Source organism: Delphinus delphis, chromosome 10 (assembly GCF_949987515.2).
Source record: "Delphinus delphis chromosome 10, mDelDel1.2, whole genome shotgun sequence".
Taxonomy (NCBI): Eukaryota; Metazoa; Chordata; class Mammalia; order Artiodactyla; family Delphinidae; genus Delphinus; species Delphinus delphis.
In genome coordinates this window covers 27,896,906-27,924,572 of record NC_082692.2, presented here as the reverse complement: position 1 = coordinate 27,924,572, position 27,667 = coordinate 27,896,906, and positions in this window count along the sequence as shown.

Here is a 27,667-nt window from a genome sequence, read left to right as displayed (position 1 = left end):
AGGCATGGATACCAAATCGGGGGCCACCCTAGAGTCTGTCTGCTACAATGTCTAGCTCATAATACTAAAGAGGTAGAACTGAAAGAGGAGAGTGATATATGAGTTTGCACTTGGGTAACTGGGGTTATATTTTTCTAAGCTTATATTGTTTGGGATATGGATAACTAAATTGATTTCTTTATTTGTGAAGTTAAGTATATACGTTAAATACATTGGAAACCATTAAGAGAATAGAAATAGAGAAGAAAATGGGAAAAAGGAAACAAGAAGGAAAGAATGAAAGAAGGCCAAATACGAGTATGATAGTTTTAAGAAGTTCAAGTGTATCAGTAACCTGATTTTTTAAGAAATGGACAAAAACTCTACAGTTAATAGAATAAGATAATCAGAGTAAGTTTTTAAAATCCCCAGTCATATGTAGATTATAAGAAACACACCTAAAATATAAAGTAAGAAAAAGTTTGACAATGGAAATACAGAAATGAGATCAGACAAATCTCACTGAAAGAAGACTATATTAGCATCAAACCAAGGGAATTTTAAGGTAAAAAGAATTGTTAGGCATAATGAAGTTTTCCACAATGAAAAAATATTTAATTCACCAGGAAAATATAAAAATCTGAATTTCTATTCCCTTGTAACATATATTCAAAACATATAAAGAAGAAATAGAAAAAAAATCATAGAAATAAATTGGCAAATTACAATCTATTGCAGGACTTTTTAAATACCTATCAGTAACTGACATAGTGATCAGTTAAAAAATCAACAATAATATAAAGAATTGAAGTATAAAAACTAGAAAAATGTGAAGTAATTGACAAGAATATGTTACCATATATATAAACATCATGTACAAATATAATAGAATATACATTTGTATCAAGTACAGACTTTCTAAAGTGGCAACATAATAATGGGTGATAATGGGAATTTAAGCTATGGGAGTGGATAGACTCATCCCTTATGTATATGGGTAGAAAGAAAAAAGGAAAAGTTTCAGACAGAACCCTGATTATGAAGCTGAGCGTAATGACTAATGCTTGATTCCTTGTAAACCTATATCCCTCGGCTTAACTTTTTTTCCAGCCTCAACTAAGAACATCCATCTGGATTTCTATAGGCATCAAGTAAATTATTTCCCAAATTTAATTATGCACCAAATGAATCCTCTTCCTATATGCCCTGTTTCAGAGGCTGAAACCTCTATGGACTACATTACAGAAGCTCTCTTGCCTCTGACTTCCTGTTGGGTTTAATCGACAAAAGACTCTGAAAGGAGGTCGAAGGCTGGGAAGAAGAGGGGTGGGCTATTTACTGCCCCACATCTCATCCCACTCCCAGCTTAACCCTGGCAAAGGCTGCTGCTCCTGCCTAAGGATTCTAATAGCCTCTGCAGCTGCTAGTGCCGCTTGCCTGATGAATCCTCACCGGTTCCCACTGCTCTGAACTCACCCTTGCACATAGCTTTTCATTAAATTATTTCTAGGTAAACCCTTTTGAGTGTGCTCTTTCCTGCTGGGGGACTGAGCGATCCCTCACCCATAAATTCCAAACTTAATTCTTAGACAAATGCAAAAGCAAAGTCTTGTATCCCTAATAAACAGAAGCTGGCAGCCAATCTTCTAAAATACAAATATAATATGTGTTGAAAGGCAGGAGGTTTTCCTCACAGAGGAGCATAAATAATTCAGAAATTATCATCCGTTCCTGAATAAGCAAGTGCTCAGCTGCGCACCGTGATTTATATTCCCTTGATTATTTTTAATACAAGATTCGATAGTATAGAGTTTCCTAGACTCTTTCATGTGAAGTCTGTTTAACTAACAGATGAAATAGGAAAACAGTCTGCTGATGTTTACAGCAGTTTCATTTTATCTCTAAAAGATGTGTATCTTTGAATAGTAATTGTAAACACCAAAGCTACTTTTTGTGGGGTTTTCTTTCTTTTAGGCAACTCCCTCCACTTTTTATTCTTTATGTTGTTCATTTTTCTTTGTCAGTGGGAAATCCTCAATGCCATTTGTTTTTAAGAAATCATTTATCTCTAGTTTGCTGTCAGGACCTTTATCATCTGTGGATTAAAATCCATGCCTCCCGTAAATCAACTTGATTTAAACTTCCTCTCTGTCTCCCTTTGCTTCATCTCTCATTCTTTCTCTAATCTTCCTCTCCCCACTGTCTTATCTCCTTTTGACTATTCATGGGACAGATATTTAGTCTGGCCATAAGGTTATGTGTTAAGGATATTTTCCCAAGTGATTTGTCTTAGCCATTTAGTATAGTATCTCTGAAGTTCTAACAAGGCAGCTCCTCAAAGACTAGCTCACTAGCTAGGTAGTAGCTCTATCGATAGAAACTTGATAGGCGAATTGTACAAAATCCTCAAAACCCTTAAGTGTCTTGTTTCTGTTCCTTTGTGAGGTGAGGATAATCAGAGCAGTTTTTGGAGATGCAGGCAGGTTGACTCTGATTATAGCCTGCCAACAGGAAAATGTTGAAAGACAAGAATTGGGTTAACCAGTGCACTGACCCCCGGTCCCAGAAAAGCAGGAGAAACCTGGAGAAAAACTAGAAGCATGTAGACGTTTCATCCTTCTTCCCTCTAAGGAAACAGAATACTACTGGGCAATATTCATAATGTGAGTACACAGAAGGTCACTTTTAAATGCACACACCTGACAATGTAACATCAAACAGATGAACTTTCTATGAAAATTCACAATTCTTCCATCAATTTATATTCCAGGAAGACAGAATGGATAACCTTTATTGCCTGCGCATTTAAAAGTAATGCAATATATGATCAAAACAAATTCTAGTGCTTTAGAGTTCCAGCCTTTGCTGAAATGATTAGTCCTTTAGATCTATAGAAAAAATATACTACAGAGAATACCATCTTATATACCAGACTCTTTGTAACAAAAGGCTTTTTGAGTACCCGCAGGCTTAATCACTGACTCTGTTAAAAATGATTTCTGCTTCTAGGTGATTTTTCATCTTGAGACTTCGACATTTTTAACAATAAATGAGATAGAAACGCTCAACTAAAGAAAGTCATGTTTTTAGCATTTAACTAATGGTCTTATACTGTTTCCTGTTTTCTGAGCATAATTGGTAACTTTCTTAGTCAAACTCAACTGTCTTATAGCTTCCTGATTTCCACTGCAACCTTGGAGAATACAACCAAAACTATGGACCTTATTAATAGTAGTTTGGACATCCACTAGAGAAAACAACACAAGCAGAGTCATCTTCATCACACCCTATAAAAGCCCTCCTACCCCTGGCAGAGTCTCAAAATAGTTCACCCAGTCTCCTCAGTGGATACTAAAATCTTTCACTGTTGACCTGTAGGCCAACATGCTCTTCCTGCAACCCTGTACCCTAAACTCTGATGCTCTGTGATGGCTCCAGCATATGGACTGACATCGGCATTGTTTTGGTCTATGTAATGACTTATTGAAGGCATTCATGTGATTTTTTTCAAGGTCTTTTTCTGTCTGTAAACCCTTTTTTTCCCCTTACCACCTACTTTAATCTAGCTGAGAAGTCTTGATAGTTTAATGGGTTTTGTTACAAGTTCACAAAATCATCTCTCAGTTTCTTGAAGTGATAAAGATGTAGCTCTTTTTACTCACTCTTCCAGTTCTCAGGCAAACAGAAACTGCAGACAAGTATACAAGGTTTGGTCAAAGATCAAAGCATAGCAGCGCAAAAGTATCCTTTCCTACTTATAATCAGCAAGTCATTCTAGGCAGAATTCTTCTCTATTCCATAGTCTTACGGTGATGATTAACTAAAATAAAAACATGGAACTAAACACATAGTAAATGTATAATAAATATTATTATTATATATTATACTCATTATAGTCTACTTGTTAATAAGAACAAGAACATTGGATTTCAATGACTTTAACTCTCCTTCCTGTGAATGATAACAAGCCACTTAACCTCTATTTGGCCGCCCTGAACCTAGTCAAGCTTCACCTACATAAACACTTTACTAGCTCTTCCCGACAGCACAGTGAAGTCCAAATTCCCATGCACAGTGCATAAGGCCCTTGACAATATGAGTCTTGAGTTTCCATTCTTATACCACACTGATACACTATCAAAAACCCATCATGCACTTTAAACTGTAAATCTCATGCTGCTTCATATTGTGACACTTCCTATGCCATTCTTCACTTAAAATGCCTTTTCACCACTCCTTTTCAAATAAAAATAATTCTAAGTCATTAAGACTCACTTAAAATACTCTGTGAAATTCTCTCAGAATCCTCCGTTCAGTTACTAGGTGTAGTATGCTCACATATTGTTCCAATATATATTTATATTTTAGTACCTATGTTGCTCTGGGCTTATACATTTACTGTTCAGATCCTTACTACAGTTAAGGTTCTCACTAAAAGGCAGAAATTTTATCTTGCTCTCTCTGTGACCTCGGCAAGTGGTGCTGCTTTTAGCACAAAATCAGTCCCCAAACACTGGTAGAAAAATAAGTAAACGAACAAAATGCATTAATTCCAGGCCTCAAAACTCTCATTTGTAAAATTACAAAGTTATGGTTAATGATCATTTATGTAAGCTCTATGATGTTATTATTCATAAATAATTTTATTTATAAAGATGAATGCTTCATTTTTATTAGAATTTATGCTTTATTCAACCTAAAGAAATGTATTACACAATGTATTAATTCTGTTACACATCCACAGTGCTGTCGCTACAGAACAGACAATACTGAGAACAATTTTAATAAAGGTGTTGCTTTAAACGACATGATTTGGAGACCTTCCGCTTCAAAATGGGATAAAGCAGTTTACAGCGAACCAACGCTCCTGCCAAGAAAAGCCAAGAAATCCAGATACAATTCAAAGAAGTCATCAGTTTCAAGTAACCATGGAGCTGCAGAAGTAATGAGGACCACAGGGACTACAATTACACAAAAAAAGGAGCTTCAGAAAAATTATTCTATGGACAACTACCTTTTCCGTGTGGGCATTTGCCAGTTCTGAAAACAGGCTAATGCCTAAGAATTCAGACTTTGCTTGGAATCAAATAGGACTGCCTTTATAGGACCTAAAACCAATCAAACTTTAGCGGTCATTGGAGCTAGAATGATATAACTGTAGAATTGAGAGATCCTAACACACAGCAGTCATTTCAAGAAATTTGCTGAATTATTAAGCTATGCAAAACAAGGAATTAAAGAAATGAGCTTAAAAAAACAAAACAAAAAAAACCTCTGCAAGCAGAATGGAATGCCCTACAGTCTCACAGCACTAAGATGAAAGGCACCAGGAGCCTTCCAAGGAATGGGCTCCTATGAACATACCAGATGATCGGCTGGAGCCCCTGGAGGGCTACGCCCTCGGAACAGGAAATGGAACAGATGCAGATGGAGGCATGCTAAAAGGCAAGAAGAAACACAGTCTGAAAAAACAAAGCGAGCATCAGAACCAAACTCAGATATGACACAGATTTTGGAAATATCACACAGGGACTTTGAAATCAGTGAGATTCATATGTTAAGGTTTCTAATGGAAAAAGTAAACAATAACCAAGAACAGATGGATAACATAGGCAGAGAGATAGAAATTCTCTGAAAGAATAGAAAGAAAATGACAGAAATCAAAAATACTGTAATGGAAATGAAGACTGCTTTGATGTGCTCATCAGTAGACTGGACACAGCCAAAGAAAGAATCAGATTGCTTAAAGATACGTCAGTAGAAACTTCCCAGACTGGTTATCATAGAGATTGCATGTATTGATCCTGTGACACCAGTTCATGGGCCCAGTCAAAGAACTTACACAAAATGAGCCAGATATAAATTTAGAGTGGGAGGAAAGAATGAAAAGCAAGTTTAGTAATTGAGAGTATAATAAGGCTAAAACTTATGAAAATAATCTAAGAATAAATCACATAGGTGGGAAATGGTATGGTAATATATACAATTATAATAAAAATCATATTCACTAGATAATTATACAACACATTGCTCCTTGGAGAAATGAGCCTAATCTTTTTTAGATGACAACTTAAAGATAATGACATTTTAGGCCATTGAAAAATATCTTATCCACTGATTGCAATGAAACATTAAAAAAAATTATTTTAATTCTGTGATTCATTCTCCCTCTCTCTCTCTCTCTCTCTCTCTCCCTGCCCGCCCCACTCTCCCACGCCGTCAGCATCTATTTCCTACCACCAAAGGGATCAGGGTTTCCTCTTCACAGACCGTATCTTAAAACGGTTCCTTTTTCTCCTCCTATCTTTAACACTTGTTGACCTTTCAAATACTATTTCTAGCAGTAAAAGCCTATTCCTAGTTCTTCACACCAACCAATATAATCCCCATTATACAAATGAAGACACTAATGAGCAAAGAGGCAAAAATGACCTCTTTTTTAAGGTCATACAACCAGTAAACAGAAGAACCAGGACTTGATGCTAGTTATCTTAATCCCAAATTCAAGTAATTTTTGTCTTACTACATTGCATTCCACAACTCGTATGGGGTTCCTTTTGTCACTTTGTCATCCTCACCATCATATACTAAATCTAGACTTTTTTTCTTTTTTTTTTTTTTTACGCGGGCCTCTCACTGTTGTGGCTTCTCCCCTTGCGGAGCACAGGCTCCGGACGCGCAGGCTCAGTGGCCATGGCTCACGGGCGCAGCTGCTCCGCAGCATGTGGGATCTTCCCGGACTGGGGCACGAACCCGTGTCCCCTGCATCGGCAGGTGGACTCTCAACCACTGCGCCACCAGGGAAGCCCCAGACTAATTCTTTTGGAATACAATGATTTAGCCCCGCCTACAAACCCAACCTCATCTCATGCTAGTCTCCCTCCCGCAGATCATCATGTTGTCCTAAAGGTGGCTTTCCATGAGTTCTTACGGAAGGCCAAGCTCAGTGCTATCTCAGGCAAAGCTAAGACCAGGCCCCTTTCCTGACCACATTATGTAAATAGATCCACATTCTGACAGTCCTCTCCTAAACCTTATCACAACCTGAAATCATTTATATATTTGCTTGCTTCCGAAATTTCTTCTCATTAAACAGTAAAATCCATGAAAGCAGAGATTTCACTTCTCTTCACTCCTGTATTCGCTGAACCTAGCACATTGCCTGACACATAGTAGTTACTCAGAAAATAATTGTGGAATCTCGTCAGAATTCAGAACAGAAGATTCCATACAACCAGACGGATAACAATTGCTAATCTCAGAAATGAGGCTGTTTGCCCTCTGCCTGCATTTAAAAAAAAAAAGCATGGGAGCAGACAAGATTAGCAGGTGGATATGTTTCCCAAATGAATTGGATTCTCCCAGGCTGAGGATTTCAACAAGGAGCTGTTTTATCCAAGGTAAGGCAGTGGTTCTCAAATGTTAGTAGGTATCAAAATCACCTGGAGGGCTTTCTAAACTGCAACATGGCTAAACCCAATCCCAGAGTTTCTGACTCAGTAGATCTGGGGCTGGGGCCTAAGAACTGGCATTGCTAACAACTTCTGAGGTAATGCTGATGTTGCCTGTGCAATGATCACACTCAGAGAACCACTGATTAAGGGACCTTCCCAGTGCCTGTTAATGTTTCCATATGCTCTTTGCCACCCCCATACTTGGTAAAATGGAGATAGGCAGATAGTACCATGTACATGGCCGCAAGCTGGACTCTGTCCTTGTTGAACCTGAAAAAATTAATGGATCTCTCAAAAAGGGAAAAACAGAAAAAAATAATTTTAAGCCAGGAAAAAAAATGTTCACAGACTATTCCATTTCTCAGCAAAAGAAATAATGCTCTGTGTTCCAAGAAAGCAACCCACATAGAATTGATGTTGTGGCTTTTGGAAATATCAACAAAGAACATCGTGTTTATTCTACGTGCAAACTATGTGTCAGATTTGGGTTTGAGTAGAGTCATGCATTACAGAAAATTCTACATAAAAGCATATTTCTTTAAAACCTATGTATCTATTCCTTAAAACTCCTGTAATTCTGTTCTAATTATCATGGAGATTTTACCCTTATTATAATTAAAATATTAAGGTTATAAAATTACAATTACCTAGGATAGAAGCACTGGACACATTCCAAGTGTGAGGAAGACCTCTATCTTGACATCAGTAACTAGGACTATCTGGGACTGGACACACATGAACCACCCTGTACATGTAAGCTGGTATTATTGCTGGGGTTTCCCAGGAGGCCCAAGAAATAGGATATTTTTTCTCTCTCCAAATTCTGAACACATTTAGAAATAAGAGAAAGGGAATCTGATAAAGACCAAATATCACTGTGATAATCCACAAAGACTAAAGTGGACTGGAGAGCTTAATGTGAGAACTAAATGCCTTTCCACAAAGAGAACCTGCCCAGGTTCAGACTTCCTGAGTGAAGGAGTAGAGGGTATTCACTCCTTCCCGGTTTAATGTCTTCATAAATTTGCCAGACATAAGCCACCCCTTTCAACTAGAGTAAAGTAAGTGGTGAAGAGGTGGGGGGAAAATGTAGTGTTTCACCAGTTCAGCCCCCTGAGAAACATCAGGAGGAAGAAAGAAATGTGCCCACATTACTACTACTGCTGTTACTGTACGTTTCAAAGGAATCCATTTCTTTAGATGAAGAGATATTTCTGTGCTTAGTAGTTTTCTTTAAAAATGGTCTTAACTTCCCCACACTGTGATATGTGTTTCCCCAAGCTCCTTGGCATACATTCAACTTTCTGCTCCAGCCTGGACTAGGAAACCTTCTTTATCCCTCAGGAGTCAACCTCTCCACTAGCTCCAGGCCTCCCCAACACAGAACTGTAGACAATATTGATCAGGGAGAAAGAACTGACCCTTCCCCAGGCTGGACCCTCACTCTGTAGAGTACTACATCTCTTCAAAACAGTACACTTAAACACAATCCCATGTCAGCTCAGATTTTGAGGACTAAGCAACTACAGCAGAGTACAGAAACCAGCAGTAGAAAGTGTCTATGAACTGTGGTTCTGCATATTTATTATGGGACAATTGTCATAAAAATGTAACCTCAGCTAAATCCTGGGTTCCAGCTGGAACTTTCTGAAGTTAATGCTTTGGGGGATAGCACTTGAAAATCCCTTTTAAATTGAGTCAGCCAGCTAATTAAGTTTCCATTTCCCAGAACTGTTTTAATAAGATGTATCAAAGCTGTTAATAGACTGTGCAGCAAAACACATTTACTACCATCTTGCAGGCCCACAGTATAGATCTTTTGTTTTGATCAATGCCTAAAAAGTCACTTAGCCATGAAAAGTAATTTTTATCACTTGTGGTTTTTCTCAAAAATGTATAGATAACATAAAAGAGTTTTTCATTAAAGCATTTTCATTAAGAGATACTTCCCAAAGTCCTCATAGATGGTATATCAAATAGTTAACACCTAACTACTCCCCCTTTAAAATTTCTCTAACAGCTGACTAAAAATTGAAAAAAGATATCCAAAATATCCCAGATCCAGGATATGGTTGATTAACTCTTAAGATCACTATAACAAGTTGCCCGTTTTACCAGGACGCCATTTGGGCTGCCTGACAAGGTGGTAAGTTATAACTCAAAAGAGAGAAAACTTGGGCTTCCCTGGTGGCGCAGTGATTGAGAGTCCTCCTGCCGATGCAGGGGACACGGGTTCGTGCCCTGTTCCGGGAAGATCCCACATGCCGCGGAGCAGCTGGGCCAGTGAAACCACAGCCATTAAGCCTGCACGTCCGGAGCCTGTGCTCCGCAACGGGAGAGGCCACAACGGTGAGAGGCCTGCGTACCACAAAAAAAAAAAAAAAAAAAAAGAGAGAGAGAGAGAAAACTTGCTACTGATAAGATACTGGAATCTAAGTCTCCTTGCAGCAATGAAAATTACTGATTTTAGCTAACTTTTAAGTTAATAAAGAAAGAACCCCAACAGATTGCCATGAAATGATAAATGAGCTGGTAAACTACTTTACCTAATAATAAATACACAAGGATCTATAAAGCAAAAGCATATTCAGGAAAACTTCAGACAAAAAAATTAATGACCAAGATACAGTCCAGGAAATTTTTGTGTAATTTATCAAATTTGGAAAGTGAAGTTGGGAATTTACCTGTACCTCTTGGAAGACCAAATTTCTTCCAAAAGCCTGAATAATATAAAATATGTATTTCTCTCAATATAGAAAGACTGTCTTCTTTTCATTTGGAACTATATTCCATTAGCTTCTTTAGAATACTTTAACAATTAGAATTTATATATTTGCCATTAATATAATTGATGTTATCAAACATATGATGTATTTGAATGATCATAACTATAACATATAGAAGTTGAGTAAGATATAGACAAGTTACTTAACTGTCCTAGTCATACATGAAATTTAATGTTTCTTTTAATGTTCCTTTGTATTTCTTTTTAGCATCCCAGTTTTGTACACATACAATTTCTTAAGCACCTAGCACCTTCATGCTGCCCATTGCTGCCTACTTCCTCTCGTTTTGCTGCCCTACCTAGACCTGTATTTCCAGAACAGTTTCTCTAGCTTCAGAGCTCTCTGACTTCCAGTTTTAAACATAGAAGCACTACGCTTTCTAGCACCATAAAGTATTACAGTTGTAAAGAACCTTATGGGTCATCTAGCCCAACATTTTTGTAGATGGGGAAAACAATTTACTCATTATCAGTGAGTGAGTAACTTTCTGATTACTCATTATCAGTGAGTGAGTTTAATTTTCTTTTCTCTTATGTTCTGGCTTTGAATACAGGAAAATTATTCATTCTGCTAGGTTAGGCACATGTTTCCTAAAGGAATCCAAACATAAACAATGTGTATTTCTGTTTACATAAGTTGAGGGGAGCCAGGCAACCATTCACACGATGAGCAAGAAGCAGAAAAGGCATGTTAACAAAAGTCAACATCTACTCATGAGAAAGACTCTCAGCAAGCTAGGAGTGCAATGCTGTAAGACTGAATGCCTTCTTCCTAAGTTGGGGAGCAAGACAAGGATGTCTGTCTTCAACCCGCCTAGTCGTCATCATACTAAAAGTCCTGACCAGTGTATAAAGGTAAGAAAAACAAATAAAAGACATGCATGTTGGAGAGGAAGGTAAATCTGTCTCTTTTGCCTGACTTGATTGTCTAGGTAGAAAATCCAAAGGAAATTTTTTAAAAAGCCTTCTGAAACTAATGAGTGTATTCATCAAAATCCCAGCATGCAAGATCAATGTACAAACAAAAGAAAATAAAACCAAAAAACAAGTTTTTTTCTATCATCTAACATGAACAACCAGAAATCAAAAACACTTAAAGGGCCATTTACAATCCCACACAAAAATTAAATAGGTAATGAGTTAACAATATATTCAAGGGTTCTCTATGCTGAAAAGTACAAATCATTAAAGAAGATCTAAATAAATAAAGATATTTATAACGTTCACAGATTGGAAATCTCAATATTGTTAAGATGTCAAGTATTCCCAAATTGATCTATAGAGTCAATGCAATCTCAATCAATATCCTAGCAGAATTCCTTGTAGATATCTACAAGTTGATTCTAAAATATCAAACTATCAATGGCATTTTTCACAGAACTAGAACAAAAAATTTCAGTTTGTATAGAAACACAAAAGACCGAATAGCCAAAGCAACCTTGAGAAAGAAAAACAGAGGTGGAGGAATCAGCTTCCCTGACTTCAGACTATACTACAAAGCTAAGGTAATCAATACAGTATGGTACTGACACAAAAACAGAAATATAGATCAACAGAACAGGATAGAAAGCCCAGAGATAAACCCAAACACATATGGTCACCTTATCTTTGATAAAGGAGGCAAGAATATACAATGGAGAATAAACCTCTTCAATAAGTGGTGCTGGGAAAACTGGACAGCTACATGTAAAAGAATGAAATTAGAACACTCCCTAACACCATACACAAAAATTAACTCAAAATGGATTAAAGACCTAAATGTAAGGCCAGACACTATCAAACTCTTAGAGGAAAATACAGGCAGAACACTCTATGACATAAATCACAGCAAGATCCTTTTTGACCCACCTCCTAGAGAAATGGAAATAAAAACAAAAATAAACAAATGGGACCTAATAAACTTAAAAGCTTTTGCACAGCAAAGGAAACCATCAACAAGATGAAAAGACAACTCTCAGAATGGGAGAAAATCTTTGCAAACAAAGCAACTGACAAAAGATTAATCTCCAAAACATACAAGCAGCTCATGCAGCTCAATATCAAAAAAAACAAACAACCCAATCCAAAAATGGGCAGAAGACCTAAATAGACATTTCTCCAAAGAAGATATACAGATTGCCAACAAACACATTAAAGGATGCTCAACATCACTAATCATTAGAGAAATGCAAATCAAAACTACAATGAGGTATCACCTCACACCGGTCAGAATGGCCATCATCAAAAAACCTACAAACAAGAAATGCTGGAGAGGGTGTGGAGAAAAGGGAACCCTCTTGTACTGTTGGTGGGAATGTAAATTGATACGCCCACTACATAGAACACTATGGAGGCTCCTTAAAAAACTAAAAATAGAACTACCATATGACCCAGCAATCCCACTACTGGGCATATACCCTGAGAAAACCGTAATTCGAAAAGAGTCATGCACCACAATGTTCACTGCAGCACTATTTACAATAGCCAGGACATGGAAGCAACCTAAGTGTCCAACGACAGATGAATGGATAAAGAAGATGTGGCACATATATACAATGGAATATTAGTCAGCCATAAAAAGAAACGAAATTGAGTTATTTGTAGTGTGGTGGATGGACCTAGAGTCTGTCATACAGAGTGAAGTAATTCAGAAAGAGAAAAACAAATACTGTATGCTAACACATATATATGGAATCTAAAAAAAAAAAGGTTCTGATGAACCTAGGGGCAGAACAGGAATAAAGAGGCAGACGTAGAGAATGGACTTGAGGACACAGGGAGGGGGAAGGGTAAGCTCGGACGAAGTGAGAGAGTAGCACTTACATATATACACTACCAAACGTAAAATAGATAGCTAGTGGGAAGCAGCTGCATAGCACAGGGAGATCAGCTCGGTGCTTTGTGACCATCTAGAGGGGTGGGATAGGGAGGGTGGGAAGGAGATGCAAGATGGAGGGGATATGGGGATATATGTATACATATAGCTGATTCACTTTGTTATACAGCAGAAACTAACACAACATTGTAAAGCAATTATACTCCAATAAAGATGTTTAAAAAATAAATAAATAAATACCGCTTTACTTAACAAGAACAATTCTAATGCCTTTCTTTAAGAAAAACTCTCAACACTGTAATCTTCTACTGCTAAAATTTCCCTCAGGACCCATCCAAATCTTTACCTCTTAATAATGACAAACCAATTTTAAAATTGTATTATTTTAGTTGCAACATTTTGCCCCTAGATTTTTTCCTTTGTTAAATAAGAAATCAAAACACTCTTATCTTTGAATCTGAAAATGCCACGAGCTTCTGTTTGACTTTTTTTTACAATCCATCTGTGACAGGCTGAACTGGTGATGGCAGTAAACAGATACTGAACTTCTTTTCAAGTGTCTCCTTACCAGAGGACTCTTTTAGCAGTCTGGGAAGTTTGTCGTTTGAAGCTTTCCTGCTTTGGAAGAGCATACCAGTGAAATTCAGCACGGAATTAAGTCATTTAAAACTAAGCAAGTCATTCTATTGCCAATGAAGCTAGAGATATCATTTTTGTGCCTGAACCATAGGAAAATTAAAACTGTCCTTACCAACCTGAGGATTATCAGGTGCAAGAAAAAATACATTTCATCCATTTTTAATAACAGACATATAATCATATTGGGTAAAGATGATTTTTCTGGTCCAAGGAAAAATTTCATTTACGTGGCATTGATCGAAAGGTGAGTTTTCAAAGTTAGTTAATCAGGAATCAGGCTTAATACAATAATTTTCTTAGTAGTGAAATATTATTACACATTTGGCGGTACTATTTAGAGGACAATTTGGCAATCTCTTAACTGAAAATGGCTCCTCTCATAAAAATGAGTACCCAGAGAGAGTTTTATGCATACTCGAATGCCATTTCATATGCAAAGAATTACTCTAGAGAAATATATCACTAACTTTTTAGTGTCAGAGTAGATAACAGTGTAAGTCAACAAAATCTAGCAATGGCAGGCAGAGTTTAGGGAAGAAAGGTTAAATACAGTCGAAATCCATTTTGTTAGAACCACTGCTTGCCTACCAAGTATCCATTCTCCCCTTCCTTCTTACTCACAGCTTTTGTACCTACAGGCTATCTGCCAACCAAAATCAACCTTTTTTAGCTTCCCTTGCAGCAATGATGGCTATGTGACACATTTCTGGACGAGATACAAGCCGTATTCTACCAGGGGTTCTACAAATGCTTTGTATTACTGAGATAAGCAATTCTCCTACTCTTTCTTTTTCCTTCCTTTTTTATGCTTGGAATGTGGTCTGGAGCTAAAGCGGCCATCGTGAAACCAAATGTATGAGAACCACATGCCCAAGGTGATGGGACATAAAGCTATAGGAAGATTGAAATATGGGTGGTCTCAAGGGGCTGCTACCTCAGACCTGGACCATGAGCCTCAATAGTTCTTATACAAAAAATAAATTGTTTTTGGCTTAAGCCGCTGTAGTCAGGTTTCTGTTACATCATGCCAAATGCAATCCCTAATTGATAACAATCTTGAGTGCAACTACCAACAAATATAATAATCTCCTTGAATGAGGACAACTATTTATATGAGCATTTATGATAAATTCATTGGTCTTCAGTCATATTGGTGGAAGAAAACTTTACACATAAAATCATGAGCTTCTGACATGGTATTCTCCTATGATTTTTATGCAGAATGTTACAGAATCCATTAGGCAATAAATAAAGTAGGATAAGTTAATGTAAAATGAAAATATCACCCAGCAGGTGCCTAAGGTACATTTGCTACAGAACTAAGTGAAAGAAGAGACATCCTGATGAAGCATCATGGTTTGCATTCCTTCCATCCTTTTTCATAAAATCCTTCTTCAGTTAATTACGTTGCTCTTTCTCAATGCATATGTGACAACCATCTGGATCTCAGAAGCTCTGAGAGTCTGTCCTAACGTTAGTAATACATATGCTTCTTGGAAGTCCTAGGACTGCTGATCATAGGCGATGACGACTATAGAGAAAGTAGCTCACCTTCCCAAATAGACGGATTTGTTATGAGCTCTATTTCTCAGCCAGATTGGAATCGACAAGTCTTACTGTATTCGCAACAACCTCTTTTAAGTCTTTTTTAAAACTTCCTTAATTTTGCCAACTGTGCAAAGTTGGTGCTTACAAACTGTTACAATTCATAAACAAAAACCTAACCATTTCTAGGTAGGCACATCTCTTCTGAACCATGAAGTCAGCCTTACCCAAATTCTGAGATGCATATATTCATATAATCAATCAAATTATCAAATATCCTGTTATTTGTTAACTTGACATGAAATAGTCAATATTAAAAATAATGAATTTAGGAACTATTAGAGTCATTTTATCTGTGGGATCTTTGCGTTGATAATTCTAAAGAAAGAAACAGTACAGCTTAAACAGAGGTCTCAGCCAATTCTACAGGAAGCTCTGTATTTGGGGACCTTCAAAGCTTTCCTAAGTTGAGGTAAAGGGTGAGGCTTTACCACTACATCTACTAGTAACTGGACGTGGACTGCTCCTGAAGAGGAGAACTACTCTTGAATGAGTCCATGCCATCAACTAGGGTAATTCTGGCAGAAAGAAACAGCCAACACTTGCCGTAGTTGGGGGAATATCTTGACTTGAAGGTGAGTCTGGACAGTGCACCTCTAAGACCCTCTCATCAATTGAAGACGTCTGAGAAACATTTATATGAGATATACATCTCATCACACTCTGTGCTCATACTACAGACCCCTCACCCAAACACCTTTGTTATCAATTTTCCAACCTATTCTTTCCATGTCCTTGACCATTCGACCAACCTATTAGTCTCTGCCCTTGAATCACTGTAGTTCTGTACCTCAAGCCCCCTTCCAACTTGAAGTAAATGACCAAAGGCACAACCCGAAGTGTTACCCACTTAAAGGACTTCTTTTACTACATTCAGGACCAACGCTGCTAACTGGCTAGGCAGATAACATATAAAAACTAGTCCTTACTCTTCCACAGCTATAGGTGGAGGGGAAAGCAACAGCACAGTAGGAAATAGTACAATGTGAGTCTGAAGCACCTGTTTTTACTTCTTTACCTTCTGGATTTGCTCAGATCAAATCACATTACATCATTTTATACTGAATACTGCTGTGCACGTTGAGCTGTATGGGGCTGTCAAACAGATAATTTTCAGTTCAATTTGGACATAATCACTTCACTATGTATCAAGCCAAGAGGTGCCTTTTAACTGGTTTCAGAGGATGGGAAAGAAAGAGAGGTTGAGAGTTATACAAAACTTGTAGTAGGAAGTAGTAATGATGATTGATATTGTAAAAATTAATAAACAGAAACCTCAATTAAAATAGAGTCAGGACAGCTACATGTAAAAACAATGAGATTAGAATATTTCTTCGCACCATATACAAAAATAAACTCAAAGTAGTGTAAGACCAGAAACCATAAAACTCCTAGAAGAAAACAGACTCAAACTGTAGCAATATATTTTTGCATCTGTCTCATGAGGCAATGGAAACAAGAATAAAAACAAACAAATGGGGGCCTAATTAAAGTTAAAAGGTTTTTCACAGCAAAGGTAACCATTGACAAAATGAAAAGACAACCGACTGAACAGGAGAAAATATCTGCGAATGCTATGACAAATAAGGGGCTAATATCAAAAATATATAAACAGCTGATACAACTCAATATCAAAAAAACAAAAAACCCAATTAAAAAATGGGCAGAAGCCCTGGGATGCTCAACATCCTTAATCATCAGAGAAATGTAAATCAAAACCACCATGAGATATCACCTCACACCTGTCAGAATGGCTATTATCAAAAAGACAACAAATAACAAACGTTGGCAAGGATGTGAAGAAAAGGTAACCCTTGTACACCATTGGTGGGAATGTAAGTTGGTGCAGCCACTATGGAAAACAGTATGGAGGTTCCTTAGAAAACTAAAAACAGAACTACCATATGATCCAGCAATTCCACTCCTGGGTATATATATACTCAAAGAAAACAAAAACACTAATTTGAAAATATATATGCACCCCAACAGTCATGCCAGCATTATTTAAAACTACTAAGATATGGAAGCAACCTAAGTGTCCATCAACAAATGAATGGATAAAGAAGATATGGTGTACATATACAATGGAATACTACTCAGTCATAAAAAAAGAATGAAATTTTGCCATTTGCAATAACATGGATGAACCTGGAGGGTATTACGCTTAGTACAATAAGTCAGAAAAAGACAAGTACTATATGATACCACTGATATGTGGAATCTAAAAAATAAAACGAACTAGTGAAGGAAGGACAGTTTGGAGCAACAGCTTGTCAGTTACTTCAACAGCTCTGGAGAATAATTGGGAAGATAAAAGATGAGAAAATAAACCATTCAAATTTAATGTCTGAAGTATCCCTGTTAATCAAAGCCAGTAAGGGGGACCATCATCCCTTGTCAGTAAATCCCACCTTCTCTTCCTTTACTCTCTTTCCTTTCTTCCTTTCTTCCTTCCTTCCTTCTTTCTTTCCTTCCTTCCTTCCTCTCTCCTTCCTTTCCCTCCCTTCTCTTCCCTTTTCTCTCTCTCTCCCTCCCTCTCTCAACTGTGGTAAGAACACTTAACATGAGATCTGCCCACTTAAGATATACAGTATTGTTAACGCTAATTACTATGTTTTACAGCGGATCTCTAGAATTTATTCATCTTGCATAACTGAAACTTTATACCCATTGAACAACAGCCTGGGTCTTATGAATAAGCTTAGCATGTCAGATCTTGCTAGTGTGTTTCCTACATATCATGTTCAGCAGAAGTTAAGCTGAATAACAAGAATGAAAGGAAGAACCCTAATCCTTTGCCCCGACTGACTTGCTCTGCTCTGTGCTGCGAGAGAAGCATTGTCTGAGGCATCTGGGAAAGCAGCATTGGGAACATACAACTCTACCAAAGACCTAGACATCTAGTTGCACAGACCTAGACACCCTTTTCTCCAGCCCACTCTGAGAATCAGAGTGAATTTCTTGAAAGTAGACACAGGTGGTGGGAAGTTGAAGTGTCCAAAATATTTGTATATAAATGACGTTTGTAACTAAATAATGCGCCCAGAAGCTATAAAAATACTTTTCTTTTCAAGAATCTATTACTTTCTGGACATGTTTATGTTATTAATTTTCTCTGTAAAAACCTTTTTTGCATAGACTATGAAAAAGAAACTTCAGCCCTGTTTCTGTCTGAATTAGTTTGGAATATAAGCTAGTGGAGTCACTTAAGATTTTACAAAACTGTAGAGGTTACATGTTCTTTTCTCTGTGTTCTGAGTGCTGCAGTGGGGTGGGAGGAAAAGCAACCTGGTCCTATATTTAATCTTTTCTGGCAAAAGGGTCCGGCCACACAGCAGAGCTTAAACGTGACATTTAGAGTTCTGGGAACCAAACCTGACAGTGCACTGCCACCGCAATCTGTCACAACCAAGCCCTGGCAGGAATTACCTTCGTAGAGAGAACACTGAATTCCCTCTGCGAGACCTTGAAAAAGGAAACAGAAACAGCGAACTAGAGGATGAGAGTATCCAAAATACAGCATTTTGGCCCAAAATAAAGGGTGTTTAAAATGTGGCTCTGGAAAGTAAGTCCACTGTTGAGGGGAAAAGTAAGTTCACAAAATGCAGTATTTGATGTGTACCCCTTTATTTATGAACGTATAATATCTAGATATAGGTAAATATAGAACACAGAAGAAAAGTTTGAAAATGAATAAAAGATCTCAGCAGTGCTCAGAGTGGAGTATGGTTCTTTTTTCCCTCTTTTTGATTATCTTTAATTTCTAAGATTTATGATATATAAATATAGATATAACTTTTGAAATTTTAGTTATTTAGAAATTTTAGTTACTTAGAAATTAAGTTATTTGTCAAAGTTATGGATAGGCTGATGAACCAGGACATGTACATAAAGGCTTGCACCGTGTATAGCTCTAGTAACACATGGCATTATACCAATCAATGCTTATCATCTCTTCTCTTCAGTAAACTCTGAGCAACTTGAGGTCAGGGATAATAGGATCTGATACTTCTGGATACCCCAACTCCAAATAAATAAAAGACAGGAGTGTATGTCTTTAGTAACGTCTATGTAATTAACAAACTTAATTCTTAAAACAACTCTGTAATCATCATCATCATCCCCAATTTTACAGATGAGAAACTGAAGCTTGGAGATATTAAGTAACACAGCTCAGGTCCTTCAGTTAAGAAGTGAGTGAGATTTGGGTACACATCTGTCTGATCCCAAACTAATGTCGGTGGTAAAATTTCAAATCTGTTAAATGGAAGAGAGGAAGGGGGAGGGGTAAGCCATGTGGACCTGGAAGAAGTTTAAAGTTATTAATGTAAAGCAAATGAATAGAATATAAAATAAAATTTACAATAAGCAATTGTTTAAAATATGTATAGAAAATATGCATCTCGTGAGGAAGAATGTGCTCCGGGGCTGATATATCCAGATGGGAACTGAATTACTAGCCCTCGAGAAAGTTGTAGTAGAGATTGCTGTCCTGAGGGCAGATGCTTTTAGGTAACATCCGGGCTTATTCATCTTGGTTCTCCTGTATTTTATTAGGGTCAGTCTCTCATGTTTTGTTTTGTTTTGTTTTGTTTTTGGCTGTGCCACGTGGCATGTGGGATCTTAGTTCCCCGACCAGGGATCCAGTCCGTGCCCCCTTGCAATGGAAGTGTTGAGTCTTAACCATTGGACTGCCTGGGAAGTCCCTCTCAATTTTTTATTGAAGGTCCCAGGTGATTTTTAAGGACAGAAACTTGTTCCTTTCCTCTGACATCCTCTTTCATTTGGCAGCAATGCATCCCGGTGGTACTTGAAAGAAACAGCAATCAGAGGAGATTCATGATGATTCTAATGAATCACAGGAGACAGGCCCTTTGCTTCAACGCATTAGCAAAAATCATGGATGTAAATGCAGTCCCACAGGTTCTGCGGAGTTTTTTAATAATTAAAAGTTATTCCATTAGTGCTATCTCTGGAGCATTATGCTTGACTTTATGATAGCTCTAATCAAAGAAGATATACCCATAGGTAAATGCTGGGACATACTCAGAAAGTAGGACAGGTTCAGTTTATCCTAAAGTGTAGAGGAAGTAATTGATTTCCTCTTTGGGACTTAGAATAAATTTGATAAAACCAGTTACCATATAACTCAAGAATGTGGGTATTAATTAAAGATCCCTAACAAATATTGCAATTTAGAGCTACCTATTGTCTAAGTAGTTGGGAGTCCCAAGTTTGCCCTGACTTTGAAGTAAGTCCTAAGGTATGAAGGTTGGGATGAAAAATGGGAGAATCCAGGTTGTTCGTTCCCTGAATATTTTTCAGGCACATGGGTAAAGAAAAGTGTTCCATTCAAAGAATGGAACTTGATATTTTTGCCTACACCGTGAACCGCATGGATACTAATATTAGAAGTACTACCTATAGTATTTAACAAATAGAAATGGCACTATGTTATGACAGTTAGTTTTGGCATTCCAAAGGAAAACAAGTATCTTGGAGTCTCATGATATGTATCCATAGAAAATAGTACACCTTTCACCTATCTTATTTTTTACCTAATCTCTCATTCCCTATTTGTAGCCTCAAAGCCTTTAATCTTTACGAGCAGTGCAAAATAAATGTATCTGATAGAAATTAACAGTTTTCAAGTTCAAAAAGTTCTGCCAAAATGAGGCAAAGAGAGGTGATTTCTCCTAAGAAGTCTTTTTTGCGAGACAAATAAAGGATGAACTACACTGATATTCCAAGCATTCTGCTGAGCTCAGGGTATAGAAAGATGAATAAATAGCTTCTTCTCACAAGGAACCTATTGTCTATGAGGAATACAGACCATCACAGAAAAATATAAAATTTTGAGGTAGGTATGCTGATGGAGTTGTGGACATGCATTGTATGTTCGCTAGGATGTGACCGCTAACTCAGGCCATTGGGTACAGGAAGGGCTTCCTGAGTAGCTACTGGAGCTGAGATCAAGGTGTGTAGGTGTTAACCAGGCAGAAGGGTGGAGTGGAGAGAAGAGTAGGGAAGGACATGCCAGGTAGAAGGGGTAATATGAACGAAAACACAGCGGGGAACTACGAATAGCTCTAAAATGACAGATTGTAAATTATGAAGCAGAGAAAGAAGAGATATGGGGGGATGCAGTTAGGCAGTGGACAGATCATAGATGAGGATATTTGCACACATGAAAGAGTTTATCCTTGTGGAGTTACTGAAAGATGTAAAGCAACCAAGTGGTATTACCAAACCCGAATTTCTTTTATTTATTTATTTTTATTGAAATATAGTTAATGTATAATATTATGTTAGTTTCAGGTGTAATAATTATGATTTGACATTTGCTCTCATCCTCTAGTTTTTTAAGAAATAATGATTACATCCCTAGCACTGTTCCATCCCTCCAGACACCTCACACTTTCATTCAGTTACCAGATAAGGATAGCACAAGGACACTACAATGGATACAAAGAATACAGATGGAGCTAACTCATATATGTTGAAATGATGAAATGCACCATTTCTACATTCAAGCATTCTTTCCAAAGATGTCCCAACCTCTCACTGCTCAGCCTGGAGTCTAGTGCTGTGAATACTGTTACCTCCTTCTTATGAAGATAACCTGATTGAGTCTTACTTCACAATGGCACTTGGTTCATCCTTAGGGATACACTGGGGAGGCTGAAGATTACTGGATTTTGGACTGTTCACTTGTAAGAAGTCTCATAATAAGAAATGTTCACATATTTTTTCCTACCCCAAAATCATAACTTCAGGGGTATGTGTAGACTCATTTGAGATCTTTTTTTTATTCTGTGTTCCAGGCATTGTTCTAAGTTACTGCATTCAACCCTCACAACATCTCTGTGATAATTTTTTTTAACATCTTTATTGGAGTATAATTGCTTTACAATGGTGTGTTAGTTTCTGCTTTACCACAAAGTGAATCAGCTATACGTATACATATATCCCCATATCACCTCCCTCGTGTCTCCCTCCCACCCTCCCTATCCTACCCCTCTAAGTGGACACAAAGCACAAAGCTGATCTCCCTGTGCTATGCAGCTGCTTCCCACTAGCTATCTATTTTACATTTGGCAGTGTATATATGTCCATGCCATTCTCTCACTTTGTCCCAACTTACCCTTCCCCCTCCCCGTATCCTCAAGTCCATTCTCTAGTGGGTCTGTGTTTTTATTCCCATCTTGCCCCTAGGTTCTTCATGACCATTTTTTTTTTTTTAGATTCCATATATATGTGTTACCATACGGTATTTATTTTTCTCTTTCTAACTTACTTCACTCTGTATGACAGACTCTAGGTCCACCCACCTCACTACAAGTAACTCAATTTTGTTTCTTTTTATGGCTGAGTAATATTCCATTGTATATACGTGCCACATCTTCTTTATTCATTCATCTGTTAATGGACACTTAGGTTGCTTCCATGTCCTGGCTATTGTAAATAGAGCTGCAATGAACATTTTGGTACATGACTCTTTTTGAATTATGGTTTTCTCAGGGTATATGCCCAGTAGTGGGATTGCTGGGTTGTATGGTAGTTCTATTTTTAGTTTTTTAAGGAACCTCCATACTGTTCTCCACAGTGGCTGTATCAATTTACATTCCCACCAACAGTGCAAGAGGGTTCCCTTTTCTCCACACCCTCTCCAGCATTTATTGTTTCTAGATTTTTTGATGATGGCCATTCTGACTGGTGTGAGATGATATCTCATTGTAGTTTTGATTTGCATTTCTCTAATGATTAGTGATGTTGAGCATTCTTTCATATGTTTGTTGGCAATCTGTATATCTTCTTTGGAGAAATGTCTGTTTAGGTCTTCTGCCCATTTTTGGATTGGGTTGTTTGTTTTTTTGATATTGAGCTGCATGAGCTGCTTGTAAATTTTGGAGATTAATCCTTGGTCAGTTGCTTCATTTGCAAATATTTTCTCCCATTCTGAGGGTTGTCTTTTCATCTTGTTTATGGTTTCCTTTGCTGTGCAAAAGCTTTTAAGTTTCATTAGGTCCCATTTATTTTTGTTTTTATTTCCATTTCTCTAGGAGGTGGGTCAAAAAGGATCTTGCTATTGTGATATATTATTTATTACACTTTCCATAAAAGTAAACCAAGGAGGTTTAAAAATTTATCCAAGTATCTATAGTTAGTGACAAAGGAGGACCCAGGGAGCCCAGATGACCAGCTAATTAAAGGCAGAACACAACATAAAACTCAAGTTCCTGAGTTGGCAACAACAGTGGGCTCAAATAAATATCCAATCCCTTGATAGACTTACAAATTTAATATCTCCAAAGAGCATTCCTGACATTGATTGAAAATGACATTTCAACACTGAGGATGCACTGTCTTTCTTCTCTGGAGACTGAATGCTCTGAAGCATGAAAATGATGAAACACGGAGTGTATCTGGGGAACCCGCCGTGATTATGCCCCAGACTGCACTATCCCAGGCCCTCTCAGGGAAAAATACCAATGCCCACCCTGCTAACAAATATATATTCTTTCCCCTTTTAGGGTTTTTATTCCCAAAATATCTGCAGCCACCTCAGGGATGCTTATATATGTAACCTGGAGAACACTTCTGCTCCAGTAGCTTTGTAACATATGGTAACTCGTGGGTGTATTTTTTTCTTATGGAATCCGAGCAGCAGTCCCTCTGCACCAATACCTGGTATTTGAGCTTCTTGAGCTCCTACTGAATTGGTTTCATCAATCTTCTTTTCTTCCCCCATGGGTGAGGGGACATGACGTGCAAAGCACATACAGGTGTTAGAGTGTTCTAGCCTTGTCTCAGCAGTTTCCACAGCAGAATGTGTTGCACATGCCAGGCATTCATTTCAGTTATGGTGACCTTCATGGTGATTTTTTTTCTCTTTTTCCCCATAATTCATCCTTCTGTTATGGACAAATTTGGGGCCTCTTATCATGTAGGAATCTTTCAGGTATGAATGAATGAATGTGACAGCCTTTAAACAAACAAACAAAAAGGGCGGTTCACTTGCCCAAGTCTGATATCTGACTTCAGGCACCAGCTTGATCTAGAATTCAAAGGACATCTCGAGAATCCACCACTTGGTTCTCTTTGTTCAGATTTGGCTCCATTCTAGGGGGTCTACTTTATACAGCCCCCAAAAAAACTCCAGGCTCCCACTTCTGTTTACCTCTCTGTCTCTAGGTGACCAACAACATCTGATGCCCACTAAGCCATCTGGCTATACCTCTTTTCTCCAGAAAGAAAAATGAGAACAAGGGAGTGAAGGTAATTGGAAGAGAGAAAGAAAGAGAGCTGAGATTTGTTGAGCAGCTACTATGCACTGAGACACTTGGTAGGTACTTGACCCTCTTTAATTAATTAAGCCCTCATGAAAGTCTCTTAGGAACATCATCTCCATTTTTAAGCTCATGCTTTTACCACACTGCCATTAAGGGCAGGGTTCCTCCTGTCGATCACTTTCCACCACATTTTATTATATCTTGCTCAGCCCATCAGTACTCGCCCTATCCTGTGCTTCATCTTACTTTCATCTCTCCTATACTCCACCAGCCAACTTTCCAGTTTCAAGTTTCCAAGGTGCCACGGGAGTTCTGTTTGTCTCTTTTTGTTCTCCTCCACTCTGAGCTTTAGGAAGTCCTGCTGTCTCCACTCTTCTCCTGATCCTTGGCCAACTAACTCCTCCTCAATTTTGGATCTTCACTTACATGTCCCTTTGACAGGGAGGCCTTTCCCAACATCCCAAATTAAATAAGACCACCTTAGTACCTACCCCTATTTCTTGCAGTCTGTTTTATTTGGCTAGAGTTGACACACGAAGTGTAACTATGTGTGCAGTGATGGGCTTATGTCTCTAAATTCTGTCCTCTAGCTGAACTTTAAGCTCCATGAAGAAAAAGACTGTCCTTATTTTTTTCACATGTGCCTAGCATAGTGCCTGGCACAGAGTATGGCTCAAGACACATCGACTGGATAAAACTTTAAGATTAGTAAATGGATAAAAGAATAAAGGACATTTTCTCCTTCCTGAAATCCACCTTTACTTTGTTCAAGGTATATGTCACTGTGTGTGTTATATTAAAGTTATTTATTCACATGCGTTATTTTTTTAACTAGGCTGTAAGCTCTAAAGAGGAAAAATTCTATAATTTCCCTATGTATCCCCCCCCAGCCACCTTCTCTCTCTCTCTCTCTCTCTCTCTCACACACACACACACACACACACACACACGCATGCACACACACACCCCAAGAAAATCCTATGCGGTAGATACCAAATAATAGTGTCTTAAATAAATGAGGCGGGAAAAAAGTAAGTGTCTCAAGATAAGTGGAGAAAAGCCAACTATGGTTTCACATGCTTCCTTTCCCAGGAATATTTGAACTGAAAAGAGCATCACTGAAGAGTTATGCCTGATAAGCTAATGGGGTTTCATGGAGTTCAGAGACCATTTTTCTCTTTTTTCAAATCCCATTCCATAAATAGGCTTCTCCTATTGGCCTGAACATGAACTTGGCTCTGTTTGTAAAAAAAAAAAAAAAAACTGTAAATAACCTTAGGAGGTTCCCCCGCCCCAGTCTCCCACTTCCCTGTTCTTCACTTAATAATGTGATGGTGCCCATAAGTGCAGCATTTAGCCTCAGAGGGTGTGTTGATCAGCATCACCCAGCTCTCACTAGCAGCTTCCTGGTTCAGTTCAGGATCCCCCTGCTCCATCTTAATAATGGAATCCTCATTTAATGCCCGTCCAGCAAGATTCAGAAGCATTTCCTCTCTCAAATAAACACGTATCCAACCATTTTAAATTTCCAAGAAAAAAAAAAGGCAGGGTTTGATTTAAAATGTGAGAGGACAATTATCCTGCATTCCTCTGGAATCACAGAATGAGCTCATTCATTCTGAACAGCAACACTGGGAGACAGCCTGGATGTTAAGTAGTATCATCCTGTCACCAAAAGACCAATGCGTCCAATTATCAGCAGCACCTTGCCCTCAGTAGAGCATAACCTGAAAGGTAACAGAGGAGAGCTCCTCAGCCCTGGGGCCAGGGTTTCGTGACCTAAACTCAAAAGCGAATTCGATCAGCACAATATGAGATGTCCAGCTCTCTCCCTAGTGTTCTGGGAAGGCTTCACTGGGCTAAATCATGGAGCTTAAGGTAATCCATTCACAAGCATGCACTGAACACCTCGATTGCTGATTTCTCCCTGTGCTAGAAGAGCTTAGATGTGTACCTCCCTCTCACTCACCTTCCAAATCCCACCCTGGGGCTGGGGACGGTCTCCACACTCGCTTTCCCAGTCCACGTGGGTATGTGTGTTGCGAGGGGAAGGGTGCTCTAAAGAGGAAGAATTAATACAGAAGTCTGGAACTCAGTGAGGATAAAAGGGGACCTCCGACTTTTCTGAGATGGACTGTTACTATCCTCAACCAGCAGCAGGCAATGGCTTTGAAAAGTAGAAAGAGAAACTCTTTAGCACTTGAAATATATTCATATTCATGCCACCAAAAGTCACCCTCAGCACTAACACTGGCGTCCTGTAATTTAGGTAGTAAACCTCTCCTCTGCCTACATTGTTACCCCAGAGGCACCAAAGAGGCTGCACATCAAAGTTAAAATGCAAAACAGGGTGTGATTCAGTTCACCTTATGAAATCAAAAAAACTTGCCCCTTTCACGGTATAATTCTATATATGCTTATAAATATGAATATGAATACACAACACAAAATAATGCCTTCCAAAATGTGGCTGTTTGTATGGAATGTTAAAATGAATGTTTGTCATTCTGGGATGTCTAGTATGCAAACATTTTTTTCTGTTTGAGGGAGTAGAGGTGGGGTTCCATCTCCTACTACCTAAAAAGAAAAGGAAAAAAAGTGTCTTTCCCAGCCCTCTGGCAGTTGGGGCATGGCTGTCAGACATAACATTAGCCAGCAGACGTCCCAACTGAATTTTTGAACCTTGAGAAAATAATACAAAAAATTTCAGAGGAAATTAAGACCTCAATAAAAAACTAGAAAGCAGAATCTATAAGAATTGTACGACATGACCAAGTAGTCTAACGTCTGAAAATCAACCAATGTAATACACCATATCAGTAGAATAAAGGACAAAAGCCACATGATCATCCCAACAGGTGCAAAATAAAAGCACTGCACAAAATCCAATACCACTTCATGACAAAAAAACAAAAACAAAAAAACTCAACAAACTAGGAATAGAAGGAAACTTTCTCAAGCTGATAAATGGCACCATGGAAAACTGACCTAATATCATACTTAATAGTGAAAGACTTAATGTTTTTCCCCTAAGGATCAGGAACAAGATGAGGATATGCACTCTTGCCACTTCTATTCAACATCGTACTGAGGCTCT